The 25,451-nt window shown below is 46.0% G+C and overlaps 1 protein-coding gene across 2 annotated transcripts in view; it reads right to left on the bottom strand.

Moving 5' to 3' along the window:
• MAPK4 (mitogen-activated protein kinase 4) overlaps nucleotides 1-24,547 on the bottom strand; it is a 150,799-nt gene extending 126,252 nt beyond the window's left edge. For both annotated transcript variants that reach the window (XM_027068968.2, XM_027068969.2), the window contains exon 1: nucleotides 24,349-24,547. The gene's annotated coding sequence lies outside the window, so the exon portion shown is untranslated. The remainder of the gene's footprint in view (nucleotides 1-24,348) is intronic.
• Between the last annotated feature and the right edge of the window lie 904 nt (nucleotides 24,548-25,451).

Here is a 25,451-nt window from a genome sequence, read left to right as displayed (position 1 = left end):
GGCCAATGCTGGTTCAAAATAAGAAAAAAGCCCTAAATGACTAGAAATGTCTTAGAGAGGCAGCCAAACTGCTGGTTAAATGCACAGACTGTGGAAACAGGCTGCCTGGGTTCCAATCCTATCTCTGTCACTTTCTAGCTGTATGGCCTTGGGCATGTCACTTAACCTGTGTCTCAGTTTCTTCTATCTGTAAAACAGAGATAAAAATCATGTTGGATCAATGGCCTAATCATAAAGGACTCGTGCCACCATCAGGCACACAGCAGGTGCTAGGTAAGGATTAATGGGTAAAAATTTGACAAATGGAAGAGTCAAACTCACCAGGCAGCATGCACACAGGCAGTACATTCTAACTTTCTCAAAGTGTTCCAAAAATGTCTGAATTGCCATCTATTCTGGTAGCTGCAGAAAAGACACCTGTGTTACATGAAAGACTAGACAGTCTCTGAGGTTCCTTTTTTTTCAGTTCTAAAATCCCATGACTCGAAGTCAATTCCTTCACAGGTTATGAAGGCAACAAATGACCACCCTCTTGCTTCCATCAATCAATACTTTCTCACTTCAGTCAACCAGTAAGTGCCCAACTTGCCTGGAAACAAAAGCCTCTAACCGATGTAAGGAAATCTAAACCACTCTGTGCCCTCAGTCACACATAGGTAATAGAAAACAAAACAGAGAGAAAGAAGGGCTGGACACCAAGAGAAGGAGTTAGAATTATTGGCTCATGAGTTGGGAGCTTCCGCTGGTCTGAAGGCCAGTCGTGTCGTTGGTTTGTCTATTGAGATCTTTCAAAGTGCGCGGTGAGGGGTAATGGCATTGTTCTGACTCAGAGAGAAGGGGGGTTTCTGTCCTTGGTTCTACATGGGGGGCTGTTTCTTCTCCAGCCCCGGTCTTCAAAGGTTTGTATCTGTTGAAAACTTACTGCCCCTCAAGTACTCCCTGCTCCAAACAAGGAACCAAGCAGTTTCCCTATGGGAGTCACTTGGCAGGTCCTTGAACCCTTTCCTGGGCTTTTCTTTATCTTCAACTCTTGTGGGCCTCTCGTGTTTTCCCAGCCCCATTTCTTATTCATGACAGGCAGGGGGCTGCAAGCCTTTAAAACACTCTCATTCCTAAGTCCTTTGCCCTTCTCTCACATTGCCTTTCATCCACTGGCTCCGTTTAAAAATGAGCTGCTTAATTAACTTCCCAGGCCATTTTGGCTGATTAAAACTGTCCTTGCTCTGGAAAAGGCTGTTGCATTTCTCATAACCGTGGCAGTCAGAAACCATACTTGTCCCTCTTCTTAGAGGAGACTCAATCTCAGCATTTTATGAGGTGCTCATTATAAGCCATCTCTCTGAAGTCTGATGCCAAGCTGGAGAAGCTCCTTGAAATCAGGAATGAGGGGCCAGTGGAGGGCCAGACACCAGAAACATTTGAGCTCTGAGCCCTATGCTGCCATGTCCCAGAGGTGTTATCTTGAGCAACTCACTTAATATTTCCGAGCCGCTTTCCTCCTTCGTTCGGGAAAAATGGTGACAGACCAAGACCTCTAACGTTTACCTGTGCCTTACGCTTCCTCTTCCGATGCATCAAACAGATGCCGCAAACAGACACCGCAAACCACAAACTGTAAACCACAAACGCCCTAAACAGATACAAGGCTTGTTTAATGGGGCTGCCCTCGGCCACACTGGATGAATAACCGGCAACAGTGCATCTTCTAAAGTCACCAAATTCTGCATCGTCACCTAGGTCAGCCTGCTGCAGCTTCATCAGTTTCACTGGAGCCTAAATTTCGCCAGGTGCCAAAAGAGATATCTTAAGTCAACACGACTGTGGCCAGATCCAGCCTTTGGGAACATCCGCCACAGGCAGGATAAGGCAAGGACATAGAATCAAAAGGTGGGAAGCCCAGGATCCAGTTTTTATGGTATTATTAGTTAGTTGTGGGATCTTCTCTGTACGTCTAGTTCCCCAGACTCTCCCACTGAAGAGAGTTGCTGTGAGATAAAGTCCTAGACGAGAAATGACTTAGCTATAAACACAGGAGACAATATTATTATAATGGTTTTACTGATTCATCCATGAAGAACCAGGCACCCACTTCCCTATGGTTCAAATGAATCCAAAGTCAGCACAAGGCCAACTGTTGTACCAAGAGTTTGAATAAGCATTGTAACTTTTACTATTTTCTTAATTCCAGTGTAGTTAACATATGGTGTTGTATTAGTTTTCGGGTGTACAATATAGTGATTCCACAATACTAGACATTACTCAGTGCTCATATTGATAAGTGTAATCTTAATCCCCTTCACCTACTGTAGCATTATCACTTTTATTTATTTTTAAAAAAATTTTTAAGTTTATTTATTCTTGAGAGAGAGAGAGAGAGAGTGCAGCAGGGGAGGGCCAGAGAAGACAGGGAGACACAGAATCCGAAGCAGGCTACAGTCTCCAAGCTGTCAGCACAAAGCCTTATGCCGGGATCGAACTCATGGACCATGAAATCATGACCTGAGCTGAAGTCGGACCCTTAACCGACTGAGCCACCCAGGGGCCCCGCATTATCACTTTTAGAAAGAAAAACCTAATCAGGGAAAGAGCCTTGATTCTGACCTCTAGTGTCAAGAAGAATTGGTTCATTAAAGGCACAAAATACATATGGAATTGCTAATCCACACTAGAATTTTCCCATATGATATGACAGTGTTATTCCATTCCAACGATACAGGTTTACCTTTTAGCTCCAATTTTAACATTGCAGAAAAGCCCATTCGTTGCTACTGAGAAAGTTTCTTCATTAACTTGTGTGAGGTGTTCTGAGTTGGGTCTGCAGGACTGCTTACAGAGCCCTGAACTGTCCACTTCCTGGTCAGCTTTGATCCGGTGGGCTTCATGCAAGTGCTTCAGCAGTTGATGTGAGAGCTCCCATTATCCCTCTGCTACATGATGCCCAAGTCCATGAGTGGATGAGCTCAAATCCCCTCCCAGAGAAAAAGGTACTATCAGGGTTGGGTAAAAAATGTGTTTCCTGGTGGTCCCTCCACCAGCTGAAAATAGCAAGTTTTTATGCCACTAATTGAAATTCAAGTTAAAAATACCTATCTTTGTATCTTAACTTCACGACCAAGGCCATTATTAAGCTACTAGCAGATGCTTTAGTCCCAAAATTGCTCCTTCCTCATCACAGCTGTCACCTTGCCCTGGGCATTAGGACAGGCACTTTACAAGCTGGAAGTGTGGAACAGAAGGGAAGACACTGAAATACAGGGCATGAGTCTGGCTTTGCCACTCCTTTGCCATTCTTGGACTTCGAATTTCCTTCTTTCTACAAGGGAAACAATCTCACTCAGTGTTACCTTGTGGAGCTGCCATGAACATGAAATGTAATAACCCATATTAAAACTCTTTGAAAAGAACAAAAAGCTCTATAAATACACTGGCAATGCAAATTTGCAGGTGAGAGGACAGCCACACGGAACAACAGAAGCTCCAGTTGTGAATTCTCTGTTAATTGCAATTTGAACGCCTATACCCAATGCTCTCAATGCAATTAGAAAGAAAACGGTGCTCAGGAAGTAAGAACGAGGTCAGATGGATGGACTGGAACAAAAGAGAGAACCATTTTCCAGCTACAAGCAGTTGAAGAAGTGCACTGACCACGTTATTTGGATCTGAACAGCAATCCAAAAGGCTCTGGATGTACCATCATCATGACAGTTAGAGCTCATATTTTTCTACCACTTACTGGGATACCTTTTCATTCATTTCTCCAATTTTTTCCCTCCATCCATGTCTGTCTGTCTGAATCGAGTTTGGGTTAGATGCATCAAGTAATTGTTAGGACCAAGGCCATGATTCCTGAAACTATGGGCAGTCCCACTGAAGAGGCCAGGGCAAGGGGCCTGGACTGGCAACCAGCCAGAGGACCCATGTTCAAGGGCTGCTCCTCAACCATATTTTCATGTTGGGCTGACCCTGCTATTCCTGAACACGTCATGCACGCTTGGTGTATTTAACAGACAGTCTTCTTCAGATATCCCTAGATATCCAGGAATGGTATATATGTTTTTCTCAGCAAGTGGACACATGAATGTTACTGTGGTTGACAGACCCCTAATCTAGCCACCAACAACTTCTCCCAACAGTGTATGTGCATGCTGCCCACACATTAAGAGGTACAGTCTATTTTTCCTCCCTGTGAGTCTGGGCTGCCCTTGTGACTTACTTTCACCAACAGAAGGTGCTAGAAGTGATGTTTATTCCAGGACTCTTGGGTCACAAGAGAACCGGCAACTTCTGCTTACTCCTTCTATGTAGAAGTCTGGCTACCCTGAAACCACCATGCTGTGAGGAAGCCCAAGCCAGACATAGAAAGAGATCACACCGAGGAGCACGGAGGTGTGAGGAATGTGAGTGAAGCCTTCTTGGATCTTCTGGTCCAGCCCAACACAATCAGCAGCTGAGAACAGCCAAATGAGTAGTCCCATTTGATGCTTCATGGAGCAGGAGAATCAGCCAGCCAAGCACTGCTCAAATTATACAACTGTGAGAAATAGTAAGTCATTGTTGTATTAAGACACCAAGTTTTGAGGTGGTTTGTTAGGTAGCAGTAAATAAATGAAAAAGACTGTTTCAGAAAGAGCACTCAGAAATACTGACGTAAATGACATCATCAGTTTTCTAGACAGGGAATTCCAAACCCTTCTGTGCAGCAAAGAGCTAAAATCTTTTATTCAGCAGCGGTCTTGAGAGGCTAAATAGTCTTTTATGTGCTCCTACTTCCCACTTGGCTTGCTCAACACTCTTTGGAAGTATCCACCACGCCTCCATGCAGGGGCTACAACTAGTGGGATGCTGGAAGGCTCTGGTGGTAGAGACTTGAGAAGCCTGAGCCCCAGCTCTCACTCTTGACCTTGTGAATTACTCCAAACTTTGGGCAACGCATTCATTCCCTGCTACCCATTTCCCGTCTATGACATGACGATGGTAACACCTCTCCTATTTTCTCAACAGGTTTCTTGGAGTAGCCGAATGAGGTAGAGGGTGTTAAACGAGCATTAAAGATATGACGCAATTTTCCTACCAGCTATTTCATAGCTTTAATTTCTCAGATTAAAATGTTTACAGTAAACATCATGAAAAAGAGAAAGAGAAGCCACAGCACCCCCTCCCCCCCCCCCCCCATGACCTAAGAACAAGACTTCCAAGATGGCGCCCAGAGTACAGCAAACTTCACTCAGGGACAAACAGCAGATGGGATCTGGATAAGAGCAGCTTTGCATTAGCCAGCCAAAGTTCAAGGGAAGTCCCCTGGGACAGCTAGCCAAACATTTTTAGCAGCCCTGTCAAAAGAGTCCAGTTGGGCATGTCATTAGCAAAATGTCTGGGACAGCACTCAGTGAGGCATCCAGGTCGTGTCTCTTTGGACAGCATGTCTCTTCCTCTGACCAGCAACCAGGACAAACATGGACAGTGGGTCATGCCCACTACTTTCTGTTCTTACCCACCCTTTCAATCCGAGGCGGGCTGCCAGCTCCCCACGCTGCAAGCTGTTATCATATATACCATGTTGGTCTAAAGCAGCAAAAGCCACCTTGAAACGGGTGACCTGTCAATCTTGATGCCATTACCTCAGAGCACAGACTGCTCATAGATGCTGGTCGTCAGTCTAGATCCCTGTCTCCCCCAACCACAGCCCACTCACGGCTTCCAGGGGAGCCTCTAACTCAGCCAATGGGGAGACCCCACAGCCTGAGAGGAAAGGGTACAGCAAGGGAGACAGAGCCTACAAAAATCTGTTAGTCTCTCTGGGTCATGATGAGACCTGGTGGAATCGATCTCCTCAAGAGCCACTTGGAGACGGATCAATCACGACATGATGAAGAGCCCTACGAGATGAAACCACAAATCAAACTTTCATTACCAGATGAAGTGAGAAGTACCACAAGCGAAATCCATCAGTGTTGACTCTTGTCTCAGATGGGCCAGGGCAGACGAGAACTTGCTCCCGCCAATGCCTTTTGCACTTGTTCCTACTGAATGCGGCCCTCTTCGGTGAACACAAGTTCATTTTGCAGGCACAACTCCTTCACCACTGCAGCGGGCAAGGAGGGGCCCGCTCTGTTTCAGAAACTCCTGTCTCTCCTTAATGCCCAGGAGAGGAGCCATCCTGAGGCCACTATCAATTTATGTTTTTTTAATGTTTATTTTTGAGGCGGGGAGCAGAGAGAGAGGGAGACACAGAATCCGAAGCAGGCTCCAGGCTCCCAGCTGTCAGCACAGAGCCCGACACAGGGCTCAAACTCACAAGCTGTGAGATCATGACCTGAGCTGAAGTCAGACGTTTAACCGACTGAGCCACCCAGGTGCCCCATACTATCAGTTTAGAAGACTGCCCTAGGTAAGCCCCCAAACTGAAGGGCTGGGAGGTGGGCGGCTGGCCTCTGACTTGGGTCTGTAATCTGTTCTCAAGGTAGGAGCAGGAGAGGGAGGCGTGCCTCCTAGGTAGAACCAATGAAGAAAAACCCAGAGCTCCCCAAAAGATACACAACCCGCAGAGGATCTCATCCAAGCTAAGTCGGTGGGCCTGCCCCACTCATTTCCACACAGACCCCTCAAGGCTGTCCTTGACATTTATTTTAACTCACTTTTCCTTGAGAAACAATCTGTGTAGGGGGAACAAAGAATGATTGCCTGGTTCCCTATAAAAGCACACAGTAAATGTTCAAAAAGCCAGTTAAAGCACTTATTGGAAACAGCTCTGAAAAGTCTGAAATACTGAGCAGAGGCAGAGGGTGATGCAACGTCCCTGTGGCCTGGTCCCTTCCCTGGGTGGGCTCCTGTGTCTGCTGCAGGCGCACCGTCCTGCCAGGCCGTTTTTCCAGCTTGCAGGCAAATCTGATCATGTTACTCGGAGGACCGGCCCCGGGATCTGGCCCCTGCCTGCTTATCCAGACTAAGCTCTCTCCCTGCCAAACACCCTAAACCACGTGTGCTCCCCATGCCAGCCTCGCTCATGTTCTCCCTCACCTTTGCCCATGATGTTCCTGGAACCCTGCTCCATGTTCCTGACCTGGCAAAACCCTATTCCTCCTCCAAGATTCCACCCTCCAAGATTCCTGCTCCCGGAAGCCACCTCTGAGCCACAACGCCTCCTGTCCATGAGCTACCATGGAAGCCCCGGGCTGGGAGGTCATTTTAATTCCCCATCTTATGACCCTTAGGTAGACTTGCAGCAATCAAATAATGTCCTTTCTCTAAACAACGCTGGTGCCATCTGTGTCCTTCCTTCTAGAGCAGTGGTTCTCGAAGGGCAGCAGCAATCAGCACCACCCCAGAAGATGTTAGGCATGAAAGTTCTTGGGCCCCAGCCCAGTCCTACCCAATCAGGAAATCTGGGCGTTGCCCCAGCAATCTGTAGCTTAACTCTTCTCCAAGGGATTCTAATGCACACTCAAGTTTGAAAACCGGTGCCCGGGAGCCTTCAAAGGCCACTGGGAGCAGTTCAGATTCTGCTCAGTAAGCTCTGCCTGGCAAGTTCCCCTTCTCCAGGATGGTGGAGCCTCTCCACGGCTGAAAGCAGCTGCGTTCACTGGAGCCAGATGCGGAAATACTTCCCCTCCCTGTACCCCTTGGACTAAACAAGAATCACCTAGGGAACAAAGGAAACCAGGCAACTCACGAGCGGTGCTTCAGGGAGCTCTCACTAACCCTGAGCAGTGGGCGGGCTCTCGCAGCGGCTGGCTGCACGGGACAGAGTTCACCTCAGGCGAAATCCATGGCTGGAGCACCTTGCTCTTACAGAAGCCGCTTTCTGGCTATTTTTCTCCAAAGGACAGTGTTAGACACATCGGACAGTGTTAGACACACATCCACATGACAGGCAGAGCCGCCACTCTTGTGACAAGTAGATAAAATGGAACAGAGCAATTAGGAAGACCCTGGCTGTCAGTTGCAGCTGAACGTGCCACTGATGGCCACAACAAAGGCTACGGTGGTGAGATGAACGTGTTAGGTTTTGTCGCCCACTCCACGTCAGACCACTGCGTAACACATTCGGGCTGACGGGAATGTCCAAAGAACCAGAAATGGACAACTTTTTAGCACTGACTTTTCTTATAAGCCCTTGGAGCTAGCTTTCCCTTCATACTTTATTTTTATTGAACACCTGCTATGCACAGAGTAATAAGCCAGGTCTCACTCACCGGTGAATTACAACCTTAGCTGCATATCAGTAACAGACAAGGAGCTTTGAAAACATTTTGATGTCTAGTCCCAAGCCCAGACCAATTCAACCAGAATCTCTGGAGCTGGACCCAGGCAACAGCATTTTAACAATTCCCGAAGGGATTCCAACGTGCAGCCAACTCAGGAAACAGTGGGTTTTGTTGTTGTTATTCTTTTTTTTTTTTTTTTTTTTTTTTTTTGAGAGAGAGTGGGGAAGAGCAGAGAGATAGAGAGAGGGAGAGAGAGGATCCCAAGCAGGCTCCTCACGGTCAATGCAGGGCCCAACGCAGGGCTCCACCTCATCATGGACGGTGAGATCGTGACCTGAGCCAAAATCAAGAGTTGGACGCTTAACCAACTGAGCCACCCAGGCACCCCCGGGGAACCACGGTTTTAAATACTGATGTCTGGATCCCACCCCCAAACCACAAACATCAGTCTTGAGGGCTGGAGCCTGGGCATGTGCGTGTAACACACACACGAATGGAATTTTTAGACATCCATTATCACAACATCGTTTACAGCCCTGCCTATTGGAGCTAGTGTGAACTGGCTGTATGAATCTGACAGGGAATGGCACAAAAGGTACATAATTCATAAAAACGGCATTCTCACTAGTGAATCCTACCCTCAGGGCTCCCATAGTTCTCACACTTTGGGTACCGTCTCTCTCTCTCTCTGGAATGTCTCTGGTTTTCCTTTGGGTGCCTTCGGACCAAAAAAAAAAAAAATCTTTCCAGCTCCCTTCTCAGCATGTTTGAAAACTGGAAATGGCTTTTGAGGGTTAAATGCCCAAGGTTAAATTTAGGAATTAGAGGGCTCTTTGCTCTCTGCTGAAGAAGAAGGTAACTTCTCAGGTCAGGTCTGAGCCAGACATGGCTCACATTTTAAGAAACCAATAGGTAAGATAGAAAATACTATTATTCCTCATTTCACAACTTTGATGCTGTGTGCCTCGATCTGCCCAATGTGTGAGGGTGATTTTTACTCAAACGCAAACAAATGTGGTTGGGATACTTACCATCTACTGTGAATCCTTTGGTGGAAATGCTGATGTTTATATAACAAGCATGCTTTAAAAAAAGGCACACCTGCAAAATCATTAAAACTTAGAAAAATAAGCCCAATACCTCCTCCTTTTCAGATTACCTCTGCACAGTTTTAATTTAGTGTGACCTATTTTTTTTGCCAGCATTGACCATTTATCTATATGCCTGATGACCAAGGGAATCATTCTCTGTAATCACTGTTGCATCAGGAGGAAGGCTGGGCTGGAAGTTAAAAGACATGGGCTCTGTGTCCCATGTCATCTCTAATTCCCTGTGTGATCCAGAACAAGTTATTTGATCTTCAGGTTCCTCAATTATAAAGCAAGAGAATAAGTTCTTGCAAAGATGGTTTTCTTCCAGTTCAAACATCATGTGGTTCTAATTTGCTTGTGGACAACGACATTAGCCTAGTGGAAATGACTAAGAGTATTACTTTGTTTTCCTAAAAATGGATAATTATTTGGGAGAAAGTACCTTGGGTAACCAATTCCCTAAAACAAAGATTAAGTAACTAATATACACACCATACTGTCCCAGATGTGGTAAGGAAAGAAGAGAGATGGCCTATGCTGATAAAATTAATGAGGAAAACAATTACACATCTAACCATGATTAAAGAAAATGAAACAGATGTTATGGTACGAAAACAGAGAGGAGGCAGCTTGGAGCATTTAGAAAAGCCTGTCCAGAAACAATAGTAAAGTTCTTTCTATTAAAGTTTCTAGGATGGGTTGGTGGGTTAAGCATCCAACTCTTGATTTCATCTCAGGTCATGATCTCACGGTTCATGAGTTCGAGCCCCGCGTTGGGCTCTGTGCTGACAACGTGGATCCTGCTTGGGATTCTCTCTTTCTCCCTATCCCTCTGCCCCTCCTCTCTCTCTCAAAAGAAATAAGCTTAAAAAAAAAAAAAGTTTCTAGTAAAGTTAGGGTTAAAAGAACACTGAACACAGCTTCTAATTCTGGACTTCCCAGGTAGTGATTCTGTTGCATAAGACAAGCCACCCATCTTCCCCAAGCTCAAGGCTTCCCATCTGCCAAGTGGGAATCCTATAACACAGACCCAACATACTGGACAGGCCACTGGGAGGCACAAAGAAAACACCAGCATTACAGAGAGGGCTTGATAAAATGCTGTCTAGTAGAAGGTACACAAAGCTGGGGAGGACCTACTGAGCATGTGTCCCTATCGATTTTGATCTGATGATTTCTAAAAACCAGAATTTCTGCTGAGAAAGGCGTCTAGAGATAAAATTCAGAACTGATGGGCTATCCTACACAGTGGCTTCTTTTCTTTCTCTCACCTTCTTAATTTTCCCCTTATTTACTTACTAAATAAAAATGTGTTTGTTGTTTTAATTAAATAGTATAAAAAGGTATAAGATAAAAATAAAAAATGCCTTCCCTCACCCCTCTCGATCCCCAGGTGCTTCTTACTTTACCACGACTAACAACAGCTTATGTATCCTTCCAGAAAAAAGCTGGAGACTGGTTCATGATCATAATTATACATGTACACGGTCTTGAATCTACCCCCTCTATCTACAGCTAGACACCTTCTTTTCTAGGTATCTATTACTGGAGAGGAAAGATCTTATTTCAAATAATCTCAGTTTAAGGCCATACAGTTTTAGATTACTGAAATCTGACATTGCTTTTAGTGGTGATAATTAAATAATAATGCTATTATTATTTCTTACCAATAGGAAAGGGGAACAGAACAAGGTTATTTAATATGCTATGGAAGCCAATTCTTGAATTCAGGAGTGTAGAGCAAAATACCATATTGTTTTTGGTTAAATAAGAGAAAAGTCAGCCCTGAGAAGACTGATAAATACACCTTTGGTTCTGCAGATCTGCTTCTGAAAAATGGAATAGAGAAGTCAATGATTTTTTTTTATCTCCTCTTGTTCCATACATTCATTTCAGGTTCACTTTCAAAGAATGCTCATAAAAAAAAGAGGGGTTTTCAGCATTAACAAATTCACTGAGTAACTTTTAAAGAATGAATGTATACGCAAAAATTTAAAAACAAGACTTTAAGCTATTAGCTAAAGCAATTTAATAAATTAAAAGCATTTTCACATTGGACACATAACTCCCTGTCATCCTTCATCCAACAAAATTAACAAGGACCCAAGGTTTTTTTTATTTGTCTTTAATCTCCATTCAGCTCAAGAATATGGTAACGTAGAGAAAAAATGAACAGTTATTTAGGCCATGACATGCCCAGGACTATTTACCAGACATACTCTCGCTCACACTGTTAAAAAATGGTCTCTCTCCTTACTCCTACATCCTAAGGTTCTTGTCATTTCGATGGCACACATTTCACTGGCTTTATTACATAGAAGATGGGTGGGACTGCTCAAGCCCCCTTCGAGTCCTACACAATGGGTATTAAAACTCTGTAATAATGGTCAAGACATTTCTCCTTTGCTCTCTTCCAATCTGGAAAGCTCAAAGCAGTCAAGTGTAGTTACTCTATTGTTCTGTATTTCTCACCTCCTCTTCCAAAGTGGTTTACTACAATCATCTTCCTGATTCTCCTCTTACAAATAAAATCATTTTCTATTTCTGAATTTCTCTCTTTTTTTTTTTTCCTGCTGAAAGTGCTATAATGCTTTGCTGCTCTGAGTCGTCTAAAAATGTCTGAATATTTGGTAAAAAGTGCCATTGCCACCACACAGAAAAGGCAATGTGCTGGTCTCTATGACAAGTATAGAGATTTGCTTGGCTAACTTTGTCTGAACTCCCTGTGGTTCTCACATATGTTACTGAAATCATAGCATATTATCTCCTATTAGCAGACAAAATGGTCTCAAAACGGCTGGAAAAAAATTAAATTCAAATAAATGGGAAATCTGACAATAGAAATTTTGAGGCCTTGATGGATCTCAAAATACCTACAAATCTTTAGAAAAAAAAAACTTTAAGAGCCTACGTTACTGATAAATAAAAGAAATTTGGACTTGCACCTGACATGAATCATGCTGGAGGAATTAATTTACTTCTTTCAGGCTGAAGAGTTTTCAGACATCATGGTTCATAAATTCTTATGGCCGGTGGGGCTTTATAGTAATTCTGCCTCTAAAAATAATCATGGGAGGGTACATTTTCTGAGAGAATAGAAAATTTGCTTCTTCAAAATTAATTAAGTCATTTATCGTTTTTTCCAAAGGGATCAGTCACAATCTAGAACTACCTGAGAATGGAACCACAGATTTGTTCTAAGGGACGATTATTAAAGCCTAATTGGAGGATTTCTATTTCTGGCTAAGAGTGGACTGAATTATATATAATCTTTCCTATGGGTGAACTACGATCAGATTAAAATAAAAATAAGCTGGATAAATCATCGTGGAATACCAAAAATGCCTCACGGTATACAGTGGTCTCCCAAAAGTTGGTGGGGATACCCTCCCGTGAAACAAGCCCTTTCCAGAGGGGCAGATCCCTACTGGCACAGTAGGGATCTTTGCTTTACCCAACAGCTACACACCTGAAGAGTGAGAGTTGACTTGTGGTTTCCTGGGCTGATGACAATTTTCTGAGAGGACAGCTCTGAGGTTCCCCAGGGAGAAAGGTCCCCCCAAATAAAAATAACAGCCTCCTTTAAAACAAGGCAATGGATGCTCTGGGAAAGTAAGTGGAGTAAGGTGGTGGAGAGGGATTCCCACCATTCCATGCCTCTCTGCCCAACCTTTTCAAACTTAGCACATTGTGTTTTTTTCACCGTAAAACGCTCTGGCTTTAGGAAAGTTGGGAAAAACAACTCTGAGAGTTGGAGGAAGGTAGGGGGGAAATACATTTGGCTAGTGAGCCTGAGAACACATGGAAAAGCATGTGACTTCTAAAAGCCAGAAAGGATTACATAAGCTTCTTTTGAAGCGTTAGATTCCACACGAGTCCCCAGAAGGGCCACCCCGACTCCTGAGCCTGGACACGAATAGTTTAGTCTCCACAAGGACTAGCCCTGGCCATGGGTGAAAATTCTGCTTCCCATATAGAATTGTTAGGCACCATGTCGAATGGAAGAAATCTCACCTAGCTAAAACACAGTCTACTTGTCTTACTTCTTAACAGTTGCTGGAATAGAAAGCATCTTCTTCCCTTACTATGGCCTTTGGTCCTAAATTCACATCTTTCTGGGGGCCGGTGTGGACGAGAAGGAAGAAGCCAGATGGAGACTGATGACTGATGGGGCTCCAGATGCCATTCCTGCAACAGCTTTCACTGCCAGGTCACCTGCCTTATTAGGAAAAGCCTGAAGGATTAGTTTCATCTATGTAGGGAAATACATCTACATTTAGCTTGGGCCTTTGCAGGAATGTATTCATCCCAACCTTGGCTTTCCAGCTGTGACCAGGACATACTGGGAGTGGTGGAGAAAGTTCTCTGGTCATGGGCAGGCAAAGGGCAGCAGCTGTTTTGTGCTCCTCTCCTGTCCGTCTCTAAGGTAGTTCAGACTCACTTCTGCCTCCTTCCCGGCAGTGGTGAACTGGGTAGTTTGAACTAAACTTCCCAATGAACACAACAGAGAAATATGGACAAAATAGTTTTTAAAAAATCTCTCCTAAAAGCACAGAAGAGCTAACAGGATGGGGAGGGTCTTCGAATGTAAGATCTGGGAGAAGGAGGTCCAAAGATGTGGGCCTGGGGATGAGGGGCCACTTTTACCCGATCAGAGGGACTGTTAATCCAGTCAGACGAAGGGAGGAAGCAGAGCAGCCCTTCTGGCAGCCTTATAGGGTCAGGGGGCCAGGGCATCCCTAGGGTTAAGACCTGGTAACCACTTTATACTTATGGTTGGGACCCTAGGAATAAGAGAAAACAAAAACAAACTGGTCTGATTTCATGTGATGTGGGTGGGCTAGAAAATCTCAAGTCCCCAGATTGATCCAGAATTGCTGGTACCCCAAAAAGCCTGAAGAAGCTATTTAAAATCCTCTCTAGAACTGTCATTTTTATCAGCACCACTCAAAGCCTCAAATTACTGCATTTCATCAATCTTAAATATCACTAATTATATGACTGCACTACTATTTCAGGTACTGGTGAAAAAGAAAAAGAAAAAATGTTAGGTACCTACTATTTTAGGTACCACCTATAAATGTAGGACTCTGTCAACTGTAAATCACATCTGAATTTCAGAGATTAAAGGGTGACGAAAAATACATCTTAAAATTGATGAGCTGATATTCATGCAAATATTTCTTCAAAACAATATCTAGCACACATTCAAAGATAATCAGGCACATAAGGAGATATAACATAATATGAACCAGCATGATAATCAGAACAAATCACAGACGGAAAAAACAGCTGCGTAAGTATTCCAGATGGAAAAATTATGACACACAAAATGGAAAACAACTGTACTTACTATGCTCATGGAGATTCAAATTGGGCTTAAAGAGTTCAAAACAAGGAAATAGGAACTATATAAAAGTACCATTAAAGATCTAGAAAAAGAACTAGAAATTCTAGAATTGATATTCAGTAACTCAAATTAACAATGTGAGAGATGGATTTATCTGCAGATTAGATATAGCTGAAGAGACACGGTGTGATTTAGAAGATAGGTCAGAAGAACTATCAGAATGTAGCTAAGAGATATAAAAAAGGTGGAAAGTACAGGAAAGAGGGTAAGAGACATTAAAAATATAGTAAGGAAATTTAAGACAGTAAAATGACCTTGCAATACAAAGTTCTCCCAGAAATAGGCAAGGGAGTTCAGAGGAAGTTGCTAATAACCCTAAGCTCAGCTCCCTCAAAGACCAACTACACCACTGAGGCAGGTCACCTTAATGAAGATCCAGAGGTAGAATAACAGCGGTTAAAAGGTGCAATATTGTGATTTATAGGAAATACGTATTTGGCAATTCAGATGACCAAAGCCTATTTCTCACACATAGTTGGTCTTCATCTACAGCCACAGTTCCTGGTTCACAGCCCCTCAAACCTTGGGAATTTCCTGAGCTAGAAGAGCAATGGGAACATCTTTTTTCATAATATTTAGCCTCTGTCCTCAGTTCCTGAAATCACAGCGAGCCAAAAAGGTGAAATAGGTCTCTTGGTACTCACAAAAAGCCCCACTCTTTGCCACACCTGGGTATGTGTTAAACAGGTGACTCTTGGAAAGTACCTAAGACTAGGGGCTGGTTGCCAAGAGAACTAACCACGAATACAGGGATGGAACTTTCAGTCCTACTCCCTGACTTCCAAGTAGGGGAGAGGGGCTGGAGGTTGAATCAATCACCAATGGCCAATGATTTAACCTATCATGACTATGTAATGCAACCTCTGTAAAATTCCAAACGGAAGGAGTTCAGAGAGCTTCCATTTGGGGAATCTGAACGCTTCCATATTAATCACTGTGCCTGGCCCCAAACTCAACGAGAAACTCTTTTGTTTGGGACCTCACCCTATGTATCTCTTCATCTGGCTGTTGATTCATACTCTTTAATATCCTTCATAATAAACCAGTAATCCAGTGAGTCAACAGGTTTCCTGAGTTCTGAGCCATTCCAGCAAATTAACTGAAGCCAAGGAGCGGGTAGGGGGAACTTCTGATTTACAGCCAGTCACTCAGAAACAGAGGTGACAAGCTGGGCTTGCAATTGGCTTCTGAGGTGGAAGGTAGTCTTGTGAGACTGAGCTCATATCCTGTGGAAGCTGATGCTATCTCCGGGTAGGTAAGTCAGAATTGAGTAGAACCATAGGACAGCCAGCTAGTGTCCAAGAATTGCTTGAATGTGTGCGGAGAACACATTGGTTCTTAGAACTTTTGGGGATCAGAACTTTTTATTTTATAATCATTTTTAATTTTTTTTATGTTTTATTTATTTTTGAGAGTAAGAGAGACAGAGGACGAGTCAGAGAAGGGCAGAGAGAGAGAGAGAGAGGGAGTCACAGAATCCGAAACAGGCTCCAGGCTCTGAGCCATCAGCACAGACCCCAATGCGGGGCTGGAACTCACCACGAGATCATGACCTGAGCCGAAGTCAGTCGCTTAACCGACTGAGCCACCCAGTGCGTCCCTGATCAGAACTTTTTAAAAAGAATATGCAACTACAGTTATTTTACCTTTCTGTGCATCACTCTCCTCATGTGTGAATGGATATAGTAAAATAGTTCCCACTTCACAAGCTGTTGTAAGAACCGAGGGTTAACAACTGTGAAGCACTGACTCCGTGTTCCGTGTATGTTGGCTGATACCAAGGGGATCGAGCTCCCTGTCCACCCAACCTTACTTCAGGAACTCAACAGGCAGCTTCACCACTATGGATGAAAAGAGTTTAGCCTAAAACACAAAACTGGAAACGTTGGAACTGTGGAACATTAGGGTTGGACAGAACTCTTCATAGGATATCCAGAAGCTCAAAAGTTTGTCTTTCCTTTTAAAAAATGGGTTTTATATATGCAGATCAATTTCTTAAACCACTAACCCCAAACAGAAAAACAGATAATTAACAAAAGATACAAACAGGTAATATTACAGAGAAATGTTTAGCTATAGTGGTAACCAAAATGCAAGTGAAAGCAATAGTGACATATTTTCCACTTATCAAATTGATAATTCTTAAAAAATCAAATACCCTATGCTACCAACGATGTGGTAAAATCATTTCCATTTTTGGAATGCAATTGGTTAGCATGGTACATTCCACTCTTGGTTGAGTAGTTTCACTACCTGGAAATGTATACCAAGAAAACAATCCAAATTGTAGAAAAAGTATGGACACAAAGTTGCTCACAGCAATGATACAGCAGTGAGAAACTGGGAGCAAATGATATTCACTAATATTGAATTGTGTAGCCTTTAAAAGTTATGTTTAACTGGGGTGCCTGGATGGCTCAGTCCATTGAGCATCCGACTCTTGGTTTTGGCTCCAGTCATGATCCCAGGGTCATGGAATCAAGCCCCATGATGGGCTCCATGCGTAATGTGGAGCCTAATTAAGATTCCCTCTCTCTCTCTTTCTCTCTCTCCCCTTCTGCCCCTCTCCCCTTCTCTCTCTCTCTAAAATAAAGTGAAAAAAATTTCTTTAAAGTTATGTTTACAAAGAGTTTGTAAAAACATGGAAATTGTTATAATATTAACTAAAAAGATATGAATTACGATCATATGTACAGTATGATCTCAATTGTGTTTAAAACTTGAGCTGAGGGAAAAAACACTAAAGCATAGCAAAAATATGATTGGGTCAAAGGATCATGGTAGGGTTTTAAAATTTTTCTTGCTACTTCTCATAATGCATATATAGTACTTTTCTAAATAGGGAAATAAATGTTTTTTTTTTTCTAATTATTTACTATAAGGCCATTATCAAAGAGCATTAAAGGAAGGTTTTTTTTAATTTAAAAAACTTTATTGAGATATAATTGGCATATAACATTATATTAGTTTCAGGTGTACAATGTAATGATTCAATATTTGTATATACTGTGAAATGACCACCACAATAAGTCGAATTAACATCCACCACCACACACAGTTACAAATATTTTTTTCTCGTGGTGAGAACTTTTACGTTCTACTCCCTTAACAAAACAACTTTCCAATACACAACACAGTATTATTAAGTGTAGTCACTGTGCTGTACATAAGAAGGTTTGTCAAATAATCTCATTTCACTAAGTCAACTGTTGGCGCTTTCTCCTGGTTCTTTTCAGTACAACTCATATGCACACATACCTTTGGCATAGGTGAAATCAGTGTGAATTAATGATTAGTTCCACCAGGATTAGATGACCCGGAGACTGACTCTTCCTGCCAGGACCTCCCTCCACTAACACGCGCTGGCAACCAGGAAGTCAGAACAATTTTTCAGTCACAATGAGTGTCAAAGGGGACGGCGCAAACTCTTCACCCCGAACCCAAGCTTAGCAGTAACCTTTGTGCAACCCTGGCAAGCCACCTAACTTCTCTCAGCCTCAGTTTCTCCGTGCATTCAATGACACAAGGAGAGCTGCTCACTGCTCACTGATCCCCCAAATCCCTTGCAGCTTTAAGCTCTGTGATTGTGTGTAGATTTGACCCAAAATCTCCAAACAGGTCTTGACTCTTGAAAAACTTTGTAAAAATCAAATCCATGTAAACACAAATGGAAAACCAGGTATTTTTTTAAAAATCCCTCCTATAATAAATCTTCTCGTAGCGAGTCTTTTTATTTTTGTTAACTCTAGACACTGACATATTGACAGTTCAGTTTCACATACAACCAGGCCCATTTACATACTATGGCAATAATCATAGCACGTTCTATTCCTCACTGAAGGTAGGTCGATTTAAATTAGGGAAAAAGATTGTGAATGAATGAAAAGTCTGAAATATAGGGATTTTTGTTTTGGTTTGTTTTATTAAGTTTTCAAGTAGTTTGATTACTTGCCTCCCCCCGCCCCCAAAAGGTATTTCCTACCTAGCCTGTTGCAATGCAAGGAGAAGTCTCATCCCAGTCTTGGGTATTCCAAAAAAGAAGGCTGAATCAATGAAATCTTATGGTAAACTCTCCACATACCATTATAATATACTGAAAAAGAGTTTCATTCGCTTTCTGAATCAATAAACTTGGGCACTCGGCCAACCTCACTTACAATGTGCATGAAGTTACTTCTGTCCACGAAGGGAGCTCACACAGCTTCCTGCTAAACTTGAACCAACCTTGCCCCAGGTTCCATCCTACAAAGATGCTGCTGATGCTAATGCTGACCCAGAGTCGCCGAAGCTCTGAAAGTCTACTTCTGAGGACAAACGGTAACAGAAGCACAGGCCACCCTGCATTTAGCAATTCCATCCTGATCCATGCTCTCTAGGCATGCCAAGTCTTTGACAAGCTTCCCTTAGCTCCTGCCATCATCGGTAGAGGCAAGTCTCTACCTTCCTATCCCTGCGGCCACAGCTGTCCCGTGGCTCCTCAAATCTTTCCAGAGACAGCTTCACTTAAAGCTAATGAAACTGAAACCCCTCTTGCACAGGACCCTTCCAATGCCCCAGCAACGCTGTCATCTGGTCATCTTGTCTTTTCCTTAAAGGTGACCCTCAAATTACATAAGCATCCTGTCCCATCAGAACTGGATCCTCTCCCCGCCTCCCTCCCCAATGCTGCTCACCAGCCACTGCCCAAGCAGCAGCTGGGACGACCCTGTGGGCAATGGTAGCTCCCTGTGGCGGTTCTGCTACCCATATTTCTGGCATATTAATCAGCCACGTGCTAGGGGAAGAATTTGAGTTTTGCTTTTTTTTTTTTTTTTGCCTCAAAAGATTGACTTAACATAATGGGCAGATTCGACTATGTGAGATGACAAGAGATGCTTCGCTGACTTATGAAATTATTCATATGGAAAGTTCTACAAAGTTAACTTCACATTTACTAAGTCACCTTGACCAAAAAGAACCAAGTTACATTAAATCAGGCCTCTCCCAGAAAAGTAGGAAGTTATACAGAATGGTATGTATTAACTAATACCCCTTAAAACAGTGGTTCTCAGTGCCTGGGTGGCTGAGTCGGTTGAGCATCCAACTTTGGCCCAGGTCACGACCTCACCGCTCATGAGTTCGAACCCCGTGTCAGGCTCTGTGCTGACAGCTCAGCAAAGAATGCTTCGGATTCTGTGTTTCTCTCTCTCTCTCTCTCTCTCTCTCTCTCTCTCTCTCTCTGCCCCTCCTCTCCTCCCACTGTCTCTGTCTCTCCCTGTCTCTCTCAAAAAGAAATAAACATTAAAAACAAAACAAACAGTGGTTCTCAATCAAGAGTGATTTTGCTTCTCAGGGGACATCCAGCAACAACCAGAGACATTTTTGACTGTCACAATTTGGGGTGGGGGAGGGCACGCTACTGGTATCTGCTGGGTAGAGGCCAGGGATACCGATAAACGTTCTACAATGCACAGGGCAGTTTCCCGTGACCAAAAAATTATTCAGCTCACAACATCGATAGCACTCAGGCTGAGAATCTCTGCCTTAAAATAGTGGGCATGTATAGACAGGTAAAGAAGCAAGGATTCTGCTTGGAAAACGATTAACCTTTAAACACTAGAGCAGGCAAAGGCCAGGTTGACAGACAGTTGAGGCGGGGCGGCGATCTGACTTTAGCCACCACACCATGATATGAAGCATGGAAGGCTCCAGATTTTCATGGGTCACACGGGACTGCAGAGACCCTTGCCAAGAGTGGCTACACAAGGAGGTGTAGCATCATCTCAGGAGCACCAGGAAGGGGATTTTGCCTCCCCAATCACCTCCAACACCCACTTGCCTGTGCCTGAAATCCTCTCCCGGCGGACAAAGCCTTTCATTCCAATGAGGCTTACAGCACAAAGACCCCCCGGAAGAGAGGACAGTGACCTACATTCATCTTCAAGAGAAAGTGACTGATGACAGATTGTTTTTCCCCTGAGTTTCCATACAGGGAAAGGCTCTGAGCAGCTGAAAGTGGTAAGCGCAAAGGAAGCAATAATGGGCCCGGATGAGGTAGGGAAACGGTGAAGTGGGCGAGACAATGTCCTGAGATAAATGTCCTCTACAGATAAGCCTCAGCCTGCAGGGAGGGAGGGATGCAGAGAGAAAAAAAGAAGTCACATTCTTAGCCTTGGAGAAGATTACAATCAAGTTCAGCTCAGGTGAAAAAACGCCAGGAATGCTCGAAAGAATGGCAGGGATCCAGCACCATCCCAGCAGTGAACAGGAGACAAAGGTCCTCGCCGGCCCTGAGATCACAGGGAACCCCAAACTGTGCCGGGTGGAGCCCAGCACCCCCCACACCCAGCAGAGTCCTGGACACAGAGTAAAATGCTCAGGCAGCATTTCTTTGTTGAATGAATGGAAACTATTCTAGATGAAGAAGGATCAAACTACTGGCTTGTTTCCCTTCACACCTCTGCTTACACCATTTTTCTCAATTTGGGAGGAAGCCTTGGTTTGAAGTCTCTTCTGCCCCTGTGAATCCTATTCCATCTCGCAAGGTCAGTTTTTGTTTTCTCTGTACATTCCTGATTTCGGCCCCTGTGGGGTTTTCCTCTGCTCTTCTCTTAGGTAAAGGAGGCCTGAAGCCACTCACCTAGTGCTTATCACATTTCCTATGTATCTTTTATAATGGGCCTCCTTTCAGGAAGGATTTGAGGGGGGGCTTTGGAGTTCATAACAAAAAATATGATACTGTTGTTTAAAAAGAATTTAAGAGAGGGGCGCCTGGGTGGCTCAGTCAGCTAAGCGTCCGACCTCGGCTCAGGTCGTGATCTCACGGTCCGTGAGTTCGAGCCCCGTGGCCGGCTCTGTGCTGACAGCTTGGAGCCTGGAGCCTGCTTCGGATTCTGTGTCTCCCTCTTTCTCACTCCTCCCCCGCTCATGCTCTGTCTCTCTCTTCTCAAAAATAAATAGACATTAAAATAATAACAATAAAAAGAATTTAAGAGGGAAACTGGAGATAATTTGGGAAGAAAAAGAGCACTGTACCAAGAAGCTGGGATCAAGCAGTGCCCAGGAATTGCTGGAGCCCAAGGCAGAAAGATGAACACACTAGACATAGAGCAGTTCTCACCATCCGAGAAGAGGAAAGCCACAACACCATGAGCACAGAACTTTTTTTGACATTAAATTCTAGGAGGAATTTGCTCCTGGCTTTTCAAGTTTGCTGTGCAAGCAGTCTTTTTATGTGTTTGTCTCAAGAACTCTGTTAAGTCCTTCATGACTGGGGTGCCTGGGTGGCCTAGTCGGTTAAACGCCCAACTTTAGCTCAGGTCATGATCTCACAGTTGGTGGGTTCAAGCCCTGAGTTGGGCTCTGTGCTGACAGTTCGGAGCCTGGAGCCTGCTTTGGATTCTCTCTCTCCCTCTCTCTCTGCCCCTCCTCCATTCACACTCTGTGTCTCTCTCTCAAAAATAAATAAACACTAAAAAAAAAAAAAGTCCTTTATGACAAAGACTACATCTTAGATTATATCTCCCTGATAGCAGCCTAAATGAAACATAAGTGCTCAAATATTTGCCAAGAGACTGATGGCCCACAGTTTTCTTGACAATCTGGATATTCCAGTGCGTGTCAGGATCCCAAGATGATCAGAGTAATAGAGTCATCATATCTCTTAGCAGGAAGGACCCTCAGACCATTTGATTCTTTCACTTAGCCCCTAGCCACCCAAATGACGGGATTTTAAAGATATCCTCACCCCACCTGTTGTCACCAATTTGGAACTAGGAGTTGGAAGGTCCAGGCTGGACCTATCTTTGTGCCTTCTGCCACCCCCTTCATGGTTTATTTAGTTGGTTGTCCATTTGTCTGTCTTTCTGTCCTCACCACTGATTGTCTATCCCTTTGACTATCAGGACTTTGCCCTATTAACCTTTAATTCATTGCAGTAACTAACTAGCATGGTGCTTTGCACAAAGGAATTGACAACCTCTCCCCCACCCCAAGCCCCTGGCCATGTAAATAAAGTGAATTGGAAAGGGGTCCCAGAGTAGGCCTTTGCATTATCCTGCCCTGCTCCCCTCCAACCCATCAAGCTCTAGTATAGAAGACAAGCTCTTCCTACCCCACATGACAAGCAGTCCAGAAAGGGTAAAATGTAGGCTACTAAAGGAACTGAAGACTGAAGGGTCCAAAGACACATTCTCTCCTCTGTTTCCATATGTCTCCTAAAAGTAGGCTGGGCAATCCTTCAGAAAACACACACACACACACACACACACACACACACACACAGACACACAAAACCTTTGTACACACAAGGTGTTCAGGAGATACCTATTAAAATAAGGTCACAGCACAACTACCTTGAAAACAGGAAGCACTCAATAAATATCTGCTAAATTGAAATGTTTGTAACACATCTACTTCGTACCTAGTAGATGCTCAATAAATACCTTTAAATTAAGACGATCCTAGGACTGCTGCCTTGCACATAGTAGGCCCCCTGTAAATGGCTATTAAATCTCATAGTGGTAGACGCTCGCTCCTCAGAGAACTCGGGCAGAGGTGACGTTAGTCAAATCCCAGGCAGAGATCCATGAATGGAAATGCGCGTCTCGAGGTAGCGCTTTTGAGAGTGCTGGAGAGGCGCGTGACAGTGCGCGGCCGCCGCGCACAGCGCGCTTTTTCCGGAGCCGCGGACGCACCGCCTGCTCTCGGGCATTGATTAGCGATCGGGACCCATTCCCCACCCAGGGGCGGGCAACGGCTGCCGCCTCCACTTGTCACTTCGGGGCTGCACCTGAAGCTCCCGCAACGGCCCCCACCCGCCCACCCAGGCTTCTCGGATTCTGGAGAGTTGCGGGCAGAACAAAAGCAAACGCCAGCCGGGCTTCCGATTGCTTTCCGGTGGAGAGCAGCCGGGGAAGAGGCTGGGGGAGCTGGCCCAGGACCGGGCTGCGTGGTCAAACCCGACCGGCTGCCGGCAGCTGCCCGCCCTCCCCAGCGGATTCGGGCTGGGGATTGGGGATTGCCGGAGAAAGCGGCGGGGCTGCCTCCCTCCCTCCCAGCTCTCCCGGGCACCCCGAGCCCCCGCCCTGGGGCCGCGAGGGGCAGAGTGGAAGCCTCAGTCGGGTGGGGCGTGGGGGGCGCTATAGTAACCCCTGAACGAAGCGCGAAGGCGGCTAGGGGAGAAGATGCTAGGGGACTGGGGCAGACCCCACAACCAAGATCCCAATTCGAACTCGCAATACGAACCGCCCCTCGGAGCCCCCAAACGCGCGGAACTGCCCGCAGGGGTGGGGTTCCCCCCCCCCCCCCAGCACCCGGTCCCTAAATTCTCCTGCACTACACACCCCCCGGGGACGCCCAGTGGCAACCTTCCCATCGGAACCGCAGATCCAGGGACAGCCCCCGCGCGCGGTCGGCCGAGGAAAGGGGTCCTTGAGTGCGGCCGCGTCGGTCCCGCGGGAGACAACCCCCCCTCGGAAACTCGCTAGTTTGGTATTTGCTTGGTTTTCCGTTGGGTTTGGGTTTTTTTATAAAGGTGAGGTGGGGGTGCAGAGAGAGCGGGGAAGTAGCATTTCTTCCCTTCGCCCGGCTTCTCCAGAACCCACAGAACTCCGAGAGGGGCAGGCAGCGGGAGAAGAAAGAAAGCGGAGGGGGAGCCACTTACCCAAGGCAGAGCCAGAGAGCGCGGCGGCCCGGGCGCGAGAGACGCCTTTGTCTGCGGTCGCGGCGCCGGCGCGCTCGGCCAGGCGGGTCCCAACCCCGGCGCGCCGCGAGCTCCCGCGGGCGCCCGGACAGCCCGGCTCGCGGCTCCGGCTCCGGCTCGCGGCTCCGGCTCCGGCTCCGGCTCCGCTCCGGCCCCCGGCCGCACCGCCCCGCGATCGCCGCCGCCGCCGCCGCGGCTCCGCCCCGAGCCGGGCCCCGCCCCCGGGCCGCCGGGCCCCCACCTGCTGCGGCGGCGGGAGCGGGGGAGCCCGGCCTGGGCGTCCGGGGGCGGCCGCCTACCCCGCGCGCCCCGCTCCTGCCTGCCTCCCCAGCCACCCCGCGGAGCGCGCGCGGGGCGGACGGACCTTGTCCCCCGAAGCCCCCGCAGAGGCAACCTCACCTGGGGGGCTTGGCGCCCGCGCGTTTTCTGAGTCGAGCCTCCGTCCCGAGGCAGCCTGGACTTCCTGCCCGGGCGCACGTTCTCAGGAGTCCTCCGTCACCTTGGAAGCCGGTCCCACTTTTGCCGGGGGGGAGGGGACCCCTCGGGGTCTGCCCGGGAGGGAGGGAGCGGGGGGGAGGGGGGGGAAGCTGGATCCTCCCCTGCCCCGGCCGAAAGCGGGCCTCCCAAGCCTGGTCAGCCCCGCGCCGCTGCAGCGGCCGGGAGCCGGGGCGCGGGGGTAGAAGGAGCGGACGGGGACCTGGTGGCCGGTTTGGAGCCGTGCGGTCCTTGGCCGTCGCCGGGCAGAGGGAGACCCGGGTGGGCGGGAGAAGGAATCGGCCCAGAGTCGAGGGGGCGCAGGGTGCACGTGCAGCGGTCCAGAGCTTGCCTTGGATTCAGAGTCGGGCGCCTGGGCTGTGAACCTGTGCTCATTTGCAGGGCCGGGATGAAAGTAACAGAAGGGAACCAGACTTTGGAAGCCAGAGAAAAGGAAAGCAGAAGGCTCCAGACTTGTGCACAACAGTGGTAATAACTGCTGTTTAGGTGGTGCCTTCCAGCAAATGCAAAGTGGTCCATACGGATTAGGTGCGTCACTGAATGCATTCGCCCCAGAGGAAATGTGGGGG

Source organism: Acinonyx jubatus, chromosome D3 (genome assembly GCF_027475565.1).
Source record: "Acinonyx jubatus isolate Ajub_Pintada_27869175 chromosome D3, VMU_Ajub_asm_v1.0, whole genome shotgun sequence".
Lineage (NCBI taxonomy): Eukaryota > Metazoa > Chordata > Mammalia > Carnivora > Felidae > Acinonyx > Acinonyx jubatus.
Note: the sequence above shows the minus strand (reverse complement) of the source record. Positions and strands in the feature narration are given on the sequence as shown.